Source organism: Lolium rigidum, chromosome 4 (assembly GCF_022539505.1).
Source record: "Lolium rigidum isolate FL_2022 chromosome 4, APGP_CSIRO_Lrig_0.1, whole genome shotgun sequence".
In the NCBI taxonomy this organism is placed as follows: domain Eukaryota; kingdom Viridiplantae; phylum Streptophyta; class Magnoliopsida; order Poales; family Poaceae; genus Lolium; species Lolium rigidum.
In genome coordinates, this window is record NC_061511.1 from 210,021,033 (window position 1) to 210,034,646 (window position 13,614).

A 13,614-nucleotide genomic window follows, 5' to 3' on the forward strand; every position below is an offset into this window, starting at 1 on the left:
TCAATAGACACACACGTGCACGCGCTGTATATTAACTGTATGTACGTATACGTGTTTATTGTCTTTGCTGAGCGTAAGCCAGCTACAACTCCGTAGGTAAAATCCTCAAAGAGGAAAATAAAATCTAGTCATCCTCCCATAACGTTGATATATACATCGATCAGTAGCGTAGCAGGAGCGAGATATTCATCCGGGCAATTGCAAATGCATGCGGTGCACGCACGTGACGTTGTGGAGATTAAGCCGCCACGCGTACGATAACCACCTAGCTAGTGTGGTCCGTGTATATATCTATCCATCCATATATGTACCGATCTAGTCTGGTATATGATAGAGACGAGCCGCCGATCGAGGATGATACTGCGTATCGGTTAGAAATGGAATGGGAGCAAATTTACGGGCCCTATATGGAAACCTAGCTAGGTACGTAGGACACTGACACGGTACATGCATATTTGGTCGGTGGTAAGGTGCTAGGGCATGCGTAATGGTTGATAAGACCATTTTCTCTTAATCTTATCATGTAATTTAGATATAACAGTAAATTGGTTATACGGTGATTATTTTATAGTGTAGTCTACTAACCAAACATTCTAAATATGTGGTGATAGGGATCGCGCTAAGAGATCATTTTGTAGCTAAGAGAAGGCAAAACTCTTTTCTAACTTTCTTTTTTCTCTACCTTAGCATCTATCCTATGTGGCGCCACTAAACTATCATCATTGTACATGCACTTAGATGCGCCAAAATCCTACTTGTGGTTTATTTTGTCAATTCTAGTCTAAATTTTTGGACCAAACTTATATTCTCTGTGTCCCAAATTAATTACTAGCATATCTCAGTAGTACACTTTTATATTGTACTGATTATGGTATGATACATTCTGCCTCAGTTAATTTGGATTGAATGTGTTATATTGTGATTTAAATTCATTCTAAACTGAGACTAACTTCTGATGAGGTACGGATGATGCCACCGCCTATATATACCTCTTGTAAGTCGCCGGCTAGGGTTTATCAGATTATAGGCTAACCTACGTCGTTTGTTGGCTGGCGCCCGTGGTTTTTCCCCTCTGTACTAGAGGGGTTTTCCACGTTAAATCTTGTGTCACCTCTGCGTTTTCCTTTATCGTTCTCCATTATCTGCTTGTCACAGTTTTAACAGAATGGAGGACTAGAAGTCATAAAATAAATTATAAGTAAGATTTTGGCGGATGCGGTTTGGGTGCCTAGTCGGGGTTCATCAATCACTCACCCTAACTAGATAAGATCTTTTTTTTTATGCCGAGCGGTTCTATTTGAACCGAAATGGAAATGAAAATATATACATGGAATTTTGATCGCAGTGATCCAAATATTATGCGTGTTTGGTGCCAACAGATAGGAACAATCTAGCGTGATTACATGTATAGAAATGGCAAGGCAGGATTTTCCTCAACCAATTTAAACAGTTGGTAAGTACACTCTGTTTTCTGCTAGGCTGGACCAGAGGAATCAGGAGGTGTGTGCGTTTCCTTCCCTTCCCAGCGAAAATCTCCCCACAGGCCAACGTGGCACCAGCGAGGCTGCCAGCTCGATCGCGCACGTATACGGATATATAAGACTCAAAACGAGATTTTGGCTTCTACTAACAAACTGCTTGACAAAAACGTGAAGCTCAAGAGGCCGATTTTCGAATAACAACGCAGAGATCACACGAGCATGCATGCGTGCGTACGTGCATACATCGTCCACGGGTTTGAATTTTGGCGCTCACCACGTTAAGTGTGTGACAAGTGGATTTCTCGGAAGAGTGTTCGTGCATGGAGAAACCAAATACAAGTTTCAAAGTTTTCATTTTTTTTTGTTCAAGAATAGAAGCGTTAGAGAGTAGTTTAAACTATATCTAGTATGTAGATACATCTAAATTTATATAAATCCAAGACAAATTTCATAGGATGGAGGGAGTAGTATTCATCTTGGAGTACTGTTGGTCAATGTGGCTCGTTTTCCCATACCTCCAGAATTAATTTCTTTTTCTTAAATCCAAGATTTTACTTGTTTGTTGAAACATCGCGTCTGAATTTCTACATATATCCAAGTTTCAAACAAATTTCGAATTGGTTTTCAACGCAATAAGTAAGAGTTTGCAATGTCTCAGTCGACCAAGAATTTCTTAAAAGTCATCTAAAAAAGTGCAACTGCAGTTTAAAAAAGATCGCAACTGATTTTGAGTTGCACTGCACTTTTCTCCGGCAGAAAACGAGTTACACTTTACTCTAAACTGAAGTTGCAGTTTTCTTGGACCAATGAAATAGTAGTAGTATATTTTAAAAAATAAACGCCAACGCTCACAGATACAGAAACACCCATACACCCACGACCCACCCTATATAATTGAGTAGCACGGCCGACGATACTACGTATAGGTCAGAAATGGAATGGGAGCAAATTTATCGTGCCACATATGGAAAGCCAGCTAGGCCACAGAGTGGACGCACATATCGTTACCGTATTTGCTGGTGGTCAACGGTCGCTGACACGTGTACGGATTAGAGAGGAAAAAATGGATCATCCGACGCGAAAAATTGTAGTGGACCGTGGAAATGGCAAGGCCGGATTTTCCTTAATCAAATATTGAGCTAGCAAGGTAAGTACACTCTGTTTTTCCTGCTAGATAGTGGATAGCTAGGCTGGAGCAGAGGAATCAGGGGACCTTGCCGACGACATCGTCCCTAGACCCACTGTCCAGCGTGGCACTAGCCGGCCAGCCCGATTGAAGAAAATGCAATTTAAGAAAATGTAAAGTAAGAGAGACCAGAAACACCGTTTCAAAGTTCACAAACGTTTCAGGAAAAAAAATGTCAAAAAATAAAACGTTTCAGGAAAAAGAAAGTATGATTGTCCAAGTATGAACTACCTCCTGTCGTATTTAATCGACGCGCGCTGTACGCTAGCTTTGCCTATCGTAACATGATCGTTGCGTCGATCTTTTCAGATCGAATGGAACATAAGTTTGTATTATGCAGCAATGGTATGATCTGGAAGGAGTTGCTTCTACCATTTCTTTTTCAGGGGATTGTGATTCCCTCATCTGACAATATGAGAGCTCTTGAGAGTACTCCACCAATTCTCTTTATGCTATCATTAACTTTGGCGGGGGTTTCACTCCTACCTATATCCCTGTTGTTTGGCAATTATCACATAACAAGCTAATGACTAGAGATAACTTGCTAAAGAGGAACATGAACAAACTTACCTGTTGCATTTTCTGCAATGATAATGAAAGTATTGATCATCTTTTTTTTTCCAATGCATAATAGCTAAGGCAAATCTAGCATATTGTCTCTATTTTCTTTAATCTCCAATTGGGGATGGATTATTTATCGATTGCCAGGTTTTGGGTTGCAAATAGAAAACACTCAGCAGTTTGGCTGCTACCCTTTGGTGCATTTGGAAATTTCGTAATGAGATGATCTTTAATGGACAACCTTGGTTGAATTTGCACCAGATCTTGCGGATGATTCTGCTCTTACGAGGTGGAATATTATCTTCAAGGAACAGATGTCGACCCTCATCGATCGTTTATGCGAGCATGTATCGACGAAACTGTCGAAAAGTCTTCGAGATCCAAGGTGGCTGACGGGCGTGCTTCCTCATCCTGGATCCTTTCCATTCTCTCCAGTGGCGAGGAAGATGGTGATGCAGGGACCTGGTCTACTCCCACTTCGACGTTGGACACCACATTCTTCATCTCCCCAGTTTGGAGTGGTCTAGAGTCCAATGTCGATGCTTAATTTGTGACAGTTTATTTTGTTTACCAGTTTGTCCCCTGCAGTTGGCTACCTACTTGTTTTAGTCTTGTGTGAACGTTTCGTTGATATGATCAATGGTACTGGAGATGTCCTCCCTGATTAGTTCGAACGACATTCCTTTAGGAGTTAAGAAAAAGAATTATGCATGACTTGTATTTTGTACTTTTTGTCACTACTCAAGGCTTTCTTGCTTTAGTTCAACCCACCTGCTGCTAGCGACCTACGAACATTAGAGAAACTCCAGTAGTCGTGCTATATCGTGTAGCGTTGTCAAAATCATCGATATAGCGCGTCGTTCGCATTGTAAATAAGGGCGCGCTGTAAAAAAATTGCCGCTCGCTTTATTTTCCTCCGGACAAAGCGCTATATTTGGTGAGTCCAGTACAGCGCGTTGCATTGCTCGGGTTCCCACGTAAATTTGCAGCCTCGGGTGAAGAACGAACCTACACTCCACACTAAATCAGGTTGCAGTGCGCTGCCTACGCGATTTACAACGTCGGATTTTAGCGCAACTGTTGGAGTTGCTCTTTGGAGTAGCTAGCTACTCAGTGTTCAATTACTACATGTATGTATTTCTAAATTGTAAGTTATTTTAGGTAATTTATCCAAACGTCTTTTAATGTTTTTGTCTCTGTTAACTTATTTTGTTTCGTAGGTTGTCTACACCGAAACATCTCAAACTTCTTATAATTCGAAACGGAGGAAGTATGCCGTGGTATAGTACTCCGTATAGCCGGGCGGCAAGTAAACACATCTTTCAAGCTTCACGTGCACGTAGGATGATATACAATAATACAATCACCTTTCCTGCGTACAAAAGACTAAGTCACTAGCTAGTGTAGTAGTGTACGTGCATGCCCACGATCAATCACCATTTGTACGAGTACATCAGTGCGGTGGATAATGCATGCACGCACGCATGCCTAGTACTCTAGTCTACTCTCGCAAGTTCATGCGTATGCATGCGTACGTAACTGTGTAAGAGCATCTCCACTCGTTTGACCTGTCCACGACGAAATCCGGACGAAACAACCGCCGGATTGGACGAAATAAAGTCGTGGGGAGTACCGTATTTCCAGTCGTCCACCCGGAGTTCGGCGGACATAGTTTAAATTCAAACAAACCGTCGTCCCGCGCTACAAATACGGCCAGTTGACCAGCAAAAGGACCAGCAAAAGGATCAGCCACAGATCGGCGATAGGAGAGAAATTACACGGAAACAGGCTCATCGGCAGTCCCGGCTGGCACGGCGGTGTCCGACGGACCAGTTTCCTCACACGGCGTGGTCGAAGCGGCGGCAGTCGACGACGAAGCAACAGTAGTCGACGTCGAAGCAGCGGCAGTCGACGTCAAAGCAGCGGCATTCGATGGCGTAGACGGTGAGGAAGACGAGGTAGGAGCCGGCGGAGACGATGAAGAACTGGCCGGAGTGGGTCGGAGGATGTCGCTGCGGTGGCCCTGGTACCAAATCCTCGTCTCCTCGTCCATCAGATCCGTATTCCCGCCCATCAGAAACGCCAAGTCAGTGTTCCTCTTCTTTGCCGCCGCCGTCGTCTTCAGCAGGGCGATCCGGACGCCTTGGTTGGCGAGCATCTCCCGCCACCTGCCGTCGAACTTGTCGTCCCTCCCGGCGGCGTGCGTCCTCGCGTCGGCCCAGCACTTGTCGAACGACGCCTGCAGCCTGTCGGCGGGATTGCCAGTCTTTTTGAGCTCTTTGAGCTTCTTCTGCCCGAGTTCCGGGCGCCCATCCGCCGCACCAGCCGCCGGAGCGTCGAGGTTGTACTGCTTGGTCTTGCTCTTCGAGAGGTTCTTGCGGGTTTCCGCCCACTTCTCGCACTTCTCGATGCGGGCGTAGACGTTCAGGAACTTGAACTGCATGCCGGTGTCGTCCATGTACATGTCCAAAGCACGGCGCAGCTGGGGAAAAAGAGTACGGCGATACGGGTCAGCTCACGACGATCTACACGGTGCACAGCTAACCTTGGTGATGCAGGGTCGACGGAGCATACCTTTTGTTCCAAGTCGTGGCCGCTCATCGGCCGTTCTTCGATCTCCTCCTGTATGCCGTGCCATTTGCTGCACGCCGTCTGTATGATCCCCCAATGGGTGGCCATTGCCTTGTCTCCCCGGTTCATGTTCGTCTTGCTGAAGTAGGGATCGACGAGTTTGCGTTCGTCGAACGCCTGCTTCACTCGAAGCCAATATGTGTCAAACGACCGATTGGCCCCTGCTATGCCGTTCATGGACACGGTCATCCAAGCTTCGGCGAGGCACTCCTCTTCCTTCGGCGTCCATTTGATACGCGGTTCGGCAGGCGGCGAGTCCTTCTTCCTCTTCTTCTTTCCCTTCGACAGGTTGGCGGCGCCTTTAGTTGGTTGTTCTTCTTCTTCGTCTTCTTCTTCGACGGGTTGGCTTCCGTCGGTCACATCCTCCACATACTCGTTGCGCGCCGCGACAGCTATCGTCGCCCTCGCCTCCTCTTGCGTGAAGAACCCCGGGCTCGCAGCGGCGGCGGCCATGAAGAACCCCGGGCTCGCAGCGGCGGCCATGGAGCCGGAGGTGATCATCTCGTGGATCTCCTCGTCGTTCGGTGCCGCCATCGCACCGAACGGGAGCGGCCCTCGTCGTAGGGCCGGCGAGGTGCCCTCGTACTGGTTCCCACTGCCGACGTCGAGCTCGAGCGGCGACGGCGTGAACCTGGACGGTTGGACGTAGGCGCCCTCTTGGAACATGGCAGGCGGCGACGGCGAGTAGATCGAAGGGGAGAAATGCGACGGGGAACTGCTTGTACCTTGCGTCAGTCATTGGCCGGGGAACATGGCACCGCCGCCGTGAGCATGGCCCATGCTCATGGCCATGCTGATCTTCCTCGCTTGTTCGTCCTGGGCCGCCGCTGCCGCCCTCTTGGCGGCGGATTTTTTCACCCTCTCCACCCTGCCGCTTGTTTCGACCTCGCGCCGAATCTCGTCCGCCGCCCACTCTGCGTTCGACATACCCGGCGGCCGCACCTTCTTCGCCCGCGGCTTCCTCTCCTTCGGCGGCATGGTGGTGGACGAGAAGACGAGGAGGAGAACGATGGTGGACGAGAAGACGAGGACGGGAACAGGAACTGGAAGACGAGGAGGAGAATGGACAAATTCGGTGGGAGAGTTTGGGGATATGCAAACAAATTGGAGGGAAATCGACAGGATTTGGCTTTCCTGTCGCCGACTACGAGGGTCCACACGACGTTTCGCGCTAAATTCTTTCGTCCGGAGTCCCCTAGCGCGCCCCGGGGGACAGGGGATGGCGTGGGCTCGCCGGATGGATGAAGGACCAAACCGGACAAAAACGAGAAATCGGGGGGCGCGACTGGCCCGAATTTCGCTGTCCGAATAGGAAAAACGTCGCTCGGGGGCCTCCTCGAGGAGACGAGTGGAGATGCTCTAAGTACGTGCACGAAATAACACGTGCACGTATGCTGTATAACTATTTTCATGAAGGAAAAATCTACTAGTCCTGATTCCTGAAGTACGTACGTTCGCTACTCGATGCTACTTGTACGTGAATGTGACGTGGATGCTAATGCGCCACGTACGCAGACACGTAGCTGCTAGCGTGGTCCGTGACTCGACCCGTCATCATCGATCCGTGTATACGCATCCATATATAAACCGAGGATCTACTGCCACATATGGAAAGCCAGCATGGCCACAGCGTGTACGCATGTATTGTTACCGTATTTGTCGGCTGTCAACCGTCACTGCCACGTGTGCTGCAGAGTGGAAATGGAAATGCTGCATATTTGATTTTGTCGGTGCCAGCAGCAGCAGGGAGCTAGGAAGATTCTACTCTAATGGGATTGTTTATGGAAATGGCAAGGCCTGAATTTCCTTGAGCAATTTAAACAAGGTGCTGGTTTCCTGCGTGTTTGCTAGGCTGGATCAGAGGAGGAATCAGGGGGATGTGTTCCCTCTCCCCGTGAAAACGAAATCGCCTCCCTCCTCTAGCCAGCGTGGCACCAGCCAGCCAGCTCGATCGTGAGGCCAGCAATCACGGGTACGGATGCATGGCTCAAAGGAAAAAAATGATGTTGTAGAAAATTATTTAGGAAAATGTTGAGCGAGAGAGGTGATGAGCTTTCCCTGGCTCTAGTGATGTAGGAGGCAAGGACGGCGACGTGTTTTTGGTTCGCGCTACTATCTGTAGTCACCGCTAGGTGCTCTAGTGACATATTTATAATTTTTAGTACTTTTAAGGCTGCTTGTAAATTATTTATAGATCGGTGAATTTTTTGTAAAAATAAAAAATAAAAAAAGATTGCACAAACATGAGCATGATGAATTCAGATGGAAACCATGTTAGGATAAAATGAAATCTGGAGGAACTACGTTTGAAAGCTCTTGTAGGCTGCCGAGGAAATTGTTTGTTGGAAATGTGTTGCTCTGTAAACATGAGAAAATTTATAATTCAAACTCAGTACTCGACTCACAGTTCAGAAACTAGTGGATAAATAATGCATCAACAATGTTGATGTGCCATTTGTGACTATTCGGTGCCGTTCTTCTTCTTCTTCTTCTTCTTCTTCTTCTTCTTCTTCTAACGAATGAACTTCGTACAACGTCACATCCCCCATTTCATATTTTTTATAAACACCGAAGATATTATTGATTTGTATTTTTTATTGGTTGATGATTCCCTGTATAATAACTCTGCTTCCGCCCGAAATATATGCTTGTACTAGGCTGGAAAATGGAACGGATTATTTCCGGCCTGCCGGAGACTTATGGAAGGAGAAAACGGAAACCGTCGGATAGTTGACAGATAGAACTAGTAGCTAACGGATATGGAAAAGGATATAATTTTGTTGATATCCGCTTGTATCCGAAGATATACCGTATTTCACGGCTATATCGGCCAATATCCAACAAAATATCCTGCAACTAATACATCAAATGTTATGGCCACTAATATATAAAATTGCAGCCCATCCCAAAGATATTGACCTGTTTATATATACCCTAACATTGTAACCCTACCATCCGTCAATTCTCCTAGCCCGTACCTCCTAACCCGACCCTCTTTTATTATATATATGGTACGCATTTCAATCTTTTTTACATACTTATGTAAAAAAACAAAGAAATACCCAATATCTTAATTTTTAAAAGATATCTTATAAAATGTTTATCCGCAACGAAAGCATATTCGCTCCATATTCGGTCCGTATTCGTAGCAGAAAGACTCTCATTCATATCTGCACACTATATGCTCCGATTGTGAATTCGAAAAAAATAAAGATATGAATATGGTTTCTGGTACTATTCGACCGTATTTGCTCCATTTTCACCCCTAGCTGGTAGTGACGCGTGCACGCGTGTGAATTCTTATCTTCATTCTTCTACGAATATAAATAAGTTTCCGATTATTTTCCAGGAAGGAAATACAGTTCATACTTTACTAATGAAGCACCGAAATTAAGCGGCGTGGTTAATATAAATCGGCCCCGTAACATGGCGCCACCCACCCTCCCTCCCATTCTTCCTTCTCCTTCTCCTGCGCCTTCTATTCCTTTCCTCCCACATCACTTCTCCTTCCTCCTCCATGGCTCCTCCACCCCACCACCGGCCTTGACTTTGCTTCGACTCGCACGCAAGCGCAAGCTTCCTCCCCGCGCGAGCTCATCACTCCCGCACTTGCATGCCTGCTTGCTTTGCCCAGTGAGGGGAGTGGTGGCACTAGTGACCTCGCGGCCCGGCTATGTCGTTCTTGGCGGAGGCGGACCGGGTGCGGCTGCGCGCGGCGGCGCTGAGGCTCGACGCGGGCGGGGACAGGGACAAGCCGGACTCGAAGCGGGACGTGTTCGCGGATCTCAGCTCGCCCGTGTCGCCGCTGCGGATGCGGGCCACGCCCACGTCCTCCTCCTCCTCCGCCGGCTCCGCCAAGTCGCCCGCGCTCTGCAATGCGGCGCCGGCGTCCAGGGGCGGCGGCTGCGGCGGGAGAGGGGGAGCAGCCACTCGGGCGAGCTGCTGCTGGTGCCGGAGACGGCCTGCAGCAGCACCAACAGCAACAACCCGCCCAGGCCGCCCGGCCACCGCCGGTCCGGATCTGGCCCGCTCATCTTCTCCGGCGGCAGCAGCGGCGGCTCGGGCTCGGGCGGGTGCGCCGGCGTCGGGAGCACCGCCACCAGCTCCCCGCTCGCCAATGCGCTGCCCGCCGGCAACATCTGCTCGTCCGGCCGCGTCGCCGCCGCGCCCAGGCCGCGCGCCCGCCCGGACGTGCTCGGATCCGGCACGGGCCACTACGGCCACGGCAGCATCATGCGCGGCGGCGGAATGGCGCCCGCAAGAAGCAGCATTGACACCTATACCACTGGCGGCTCCTCCACGAGGTCTCCGGCCCCGGTGCCGGGACCGGACACCCTGCAGGAGGTCACCCGGGCCGGGAACGACTGCTACAAGAAAGGCCGGCTCGGCGACGCGCTGCGGCACTACGACCGGGCCCTGGCGCTCTGCCCGGACAGCGCCGCGTGCCGCGGCAACCGCGCCGCCGCGCTCGCCGGGCTCGGCCGCCTCGCCGAGGCGCTCCGGGAGTGCGAGGAGGCCGTCCGGCTCGACCCGGCCAGCGGCCGTGCGCACGCCCGCCTCGCCGCGCTCTGCCTCCGGTGAGATTTCCTTACGCCTCTCCAATCTCCCATGCATATATCTTGCTGAATTGCATTCTGGAATAATCGCAAGTCGGATCTTGTTTCTTGCTCTGCTTGTTACTGTGGCACGTGTGCCACTTGCTTTGCTTACAGATAGACCATGTGATCGTTAGCATTTTGTTTATATTTGATCTTCCAGCTAGCATTCTACAACAAGAGTATTATCGTATAAATTCTCACATTAATTGCTTGCTGCAAAGGATGAAGGTATATGTATCTTTGGTTGGTTTATTTCAGTGAATTAATGTGTTATCGCATAATTCTTCTTATCTGCATTGTCTGTTTAAACCATTAACTCGCAAAATTTGGCCCAAGTCTATAGCGTTATCATGGGTACTGTCAATGTCCGGTAGTTGCGCGCTTGAACTGTGACTGAAAATGACATGGTGATGGCCACATTGCAGGTTTGGGATGGTTGAGAAGGCAAGGAGGCAGCTTACGCTGGCCGGGAATGTGAGTCTGGCCGACCCTGCCGAGTGGCAGAAGCTAAATGAGGTGGAGAGCCATTTGGGTAAGTGCATCGATGCGAGGAGGGTCGGAGACTGGAAGAGCGCACTGCGGGAAGCTGACGCCGCCATTGCAAACGGAGCGGACGCCTCTCAGTTGGTAATCAAACTCTCTGGCCTTATAGCAAATGGCATTGTTCACCCTAAAGACATACAGTCGTTTTGCGGTTTGCGTTAGAGTTCAGCCAGTCACAATCGTGTCATGTTTTTTTTCCTGCAGCTCCTCGCATTGAGGTCTGAAGCACTTCTCCGGCTCAACAAGCTAGAGGAGGCTGATTCAACTATTACAAATTTGCTGAAATTGGACAGTGCATCTCTATCTTCAATGTCCACGAAACTGTCAGGCATGGTAGCTGATTCATATGTACATGTTGTCCAAGCCCAGGTCAACATGGCATTTGGAAGGTATGATTCTAAAACACATCGAGGAACTATGATCATTTCCCTTTTTCTGGTACAAGCCTTGAAGTCGGTTTCCGCAGGTTTGATGCAGCTGTTGGCATGGCTGAGAAGGCCAGACTTATTGATCCTGGAAATGCAGAGGTTGGATTGGTTCTGAATAACATGAAGTTAGTAGCACGGGCTCGTGCTCATGGGAATGACCTCTTTAAGGCAGGCAAGTTTGCCGAGGCATCTATAGCCTATGGCGAAGGGCTGAAATATGAACCCTCAAATCCAGTATTGTACTGCAATAGAGCAGCTTGCTGGTCGAAGTTAGGTCGGTGGTCAAAATCTGTTGAGGATTGCAATGAGGCGCTAAGAATCCAACCAAACTACACAAAAGCTCTTCTGAGACGTGCAGCATCCTACGCAAAGGTGAGTAATTTACATGTGTTCAACATGATTCTGAATATATAACTTTTATCCTATTGACATCTGCCTGTTGACATTGTGTTAGCTTGAGCGATGGGCTGATTGTGTACGAGACTATGAGGTGCTTCGCAAGGAGCTTCCTGCCGACACGGAGGTTGCAGAGTCATTGTTCCACGCCCAAGTCGCATTAAAGACAACCCGTGGCGAGGAAGTATCCAATATGAAGTTCGGCGGAGAGGTTGAGGAAGTTACCAGCATAGAGCAAGTCCGAGCTGCTATACATTCACCTGGTGAGTTTTCCTGTACAATTTTTTTCATCAGCAGCTATTTTAAATATTGCTAGTATTGCGAATAATTGCTAGAAGCTCTGTTCTTGTTCAGTTACCCTCCCGCAATGCACTAGTTCTGTACTTTATAACTCATCAAAATTTCTTGCATATACTACATATGTTTATTCAGTCCACAAGATGACCTGACTGATTTAACTGAACACTTTCAGGGGTAACCGTCCTTTACTTCATGGCAACAATGAATCAGCAGTGCGCACAGATTACCCCATCAGTGGATGCCCTTTGTTCCGAGTGCCCTTCGGTGAATTTTCTGAAGGTAATGAACCTAACACACCTCTCTATGTATCAACTGTTGCAATCTGTCACATCTAGCAAAAGATTCCAAGTTGCTAATGAGTCCCCTGCATATGTAAACTTGCAGGTAAATGTTGAAGAGAGCCCTACTATAGCAAAGGCAGAGAACGTGCGCATAGTCCCGACGTTCAAGATATACAAGGATGGCGCACGAGTGAAGGAGATGATCTGCCCTAGCTTGCACGTTTTACGTTATTCAGTGAGGCACTACGCTGTCTCCAATTCGTGAGGTCTTACTAGTGGTACCCATATTCCTTTGATGCATAGAGTCTCCCCGTCCATTGCCGACATTTACCGACAAATTTATTCTATAGAATCAGCCCCCCACAGCATCTCAGCAGCCTCCATTGAGCATGATCGACTAAGTTTTGTATATCAAAGAGTTCACTATCACCTATACTTCCTTTGCTCATCCTGTTGCTAGTCCCGTGTCCTGACCCTTCGTTCGGGTACTCTTGGATCATCAAGGCTTCTTCATTTCCTACCATCACTAGTTCACTGCCCATCATTGCATCAACCTTGATCAATTCTTTCATCTCTTGTGCTCTACTCTGTGCCACCACATGCATTCTGCTTCACCCTGTCGACAGACCGCTCCTCAAGAAAAATAAAAGCTTCTGATGTATTTTAGATTGCATGCCATTGTTAGCGGAGGAGATAAGAAGAAGAGGCCAGCCGGTTTCTTCATTACGTGTACATATACCATATAGCAAAAAAAACATGGAGAATTCATTGGAGGATTGATTATTCTGTGGAAACATGAATGGTTTCGTCATTTTTGGTCGGGCTAGCTAGTTTCCATTTTAGAGAAATCATGAGTCAGAAAGTTGATGTAATTTGGTAGGGAGATGACATTTTCATGTCTTCTGGGGCCGTCTGCTGCTGATGTGATATATATACATGCTGACATTTCTTTCTATGAATAAAAATAGTCCGACATTCTTTCCCATTTGTACCTCATGCTTCAGTTGAGTTGCTTTCCGTTCTTGCAAAACCTCCATTTGCTGGCCTTGAAGGTCAGTTCCACTGATATACCCAGTGCAGGTCTGATTTTTTTTCTTTTTTCCTGATAGCTCTAATGTTATGTGAGCATAATTATACTTAACCGAGCTGAAATGCAGATTGCTGGGGTGTGTTTGATTCAGAGTTTGTGCGAACCAAATATGGGCCACC

At 48.0% G+C, this 13,614-nt stretch overlaps 1 pseudogene; it reads left to right on the top strand.

Moving 5' to 3' along the window:
• Positions 1 to 9,532: 9,532 nt before the first annotated feature.
• LOC124648157 lies at positions 9,533 to 13,381 on the top strand (annotated as a pseudogene).
• Positions 13,382 to 13,614: the final 233 nt, after the last annotated feature.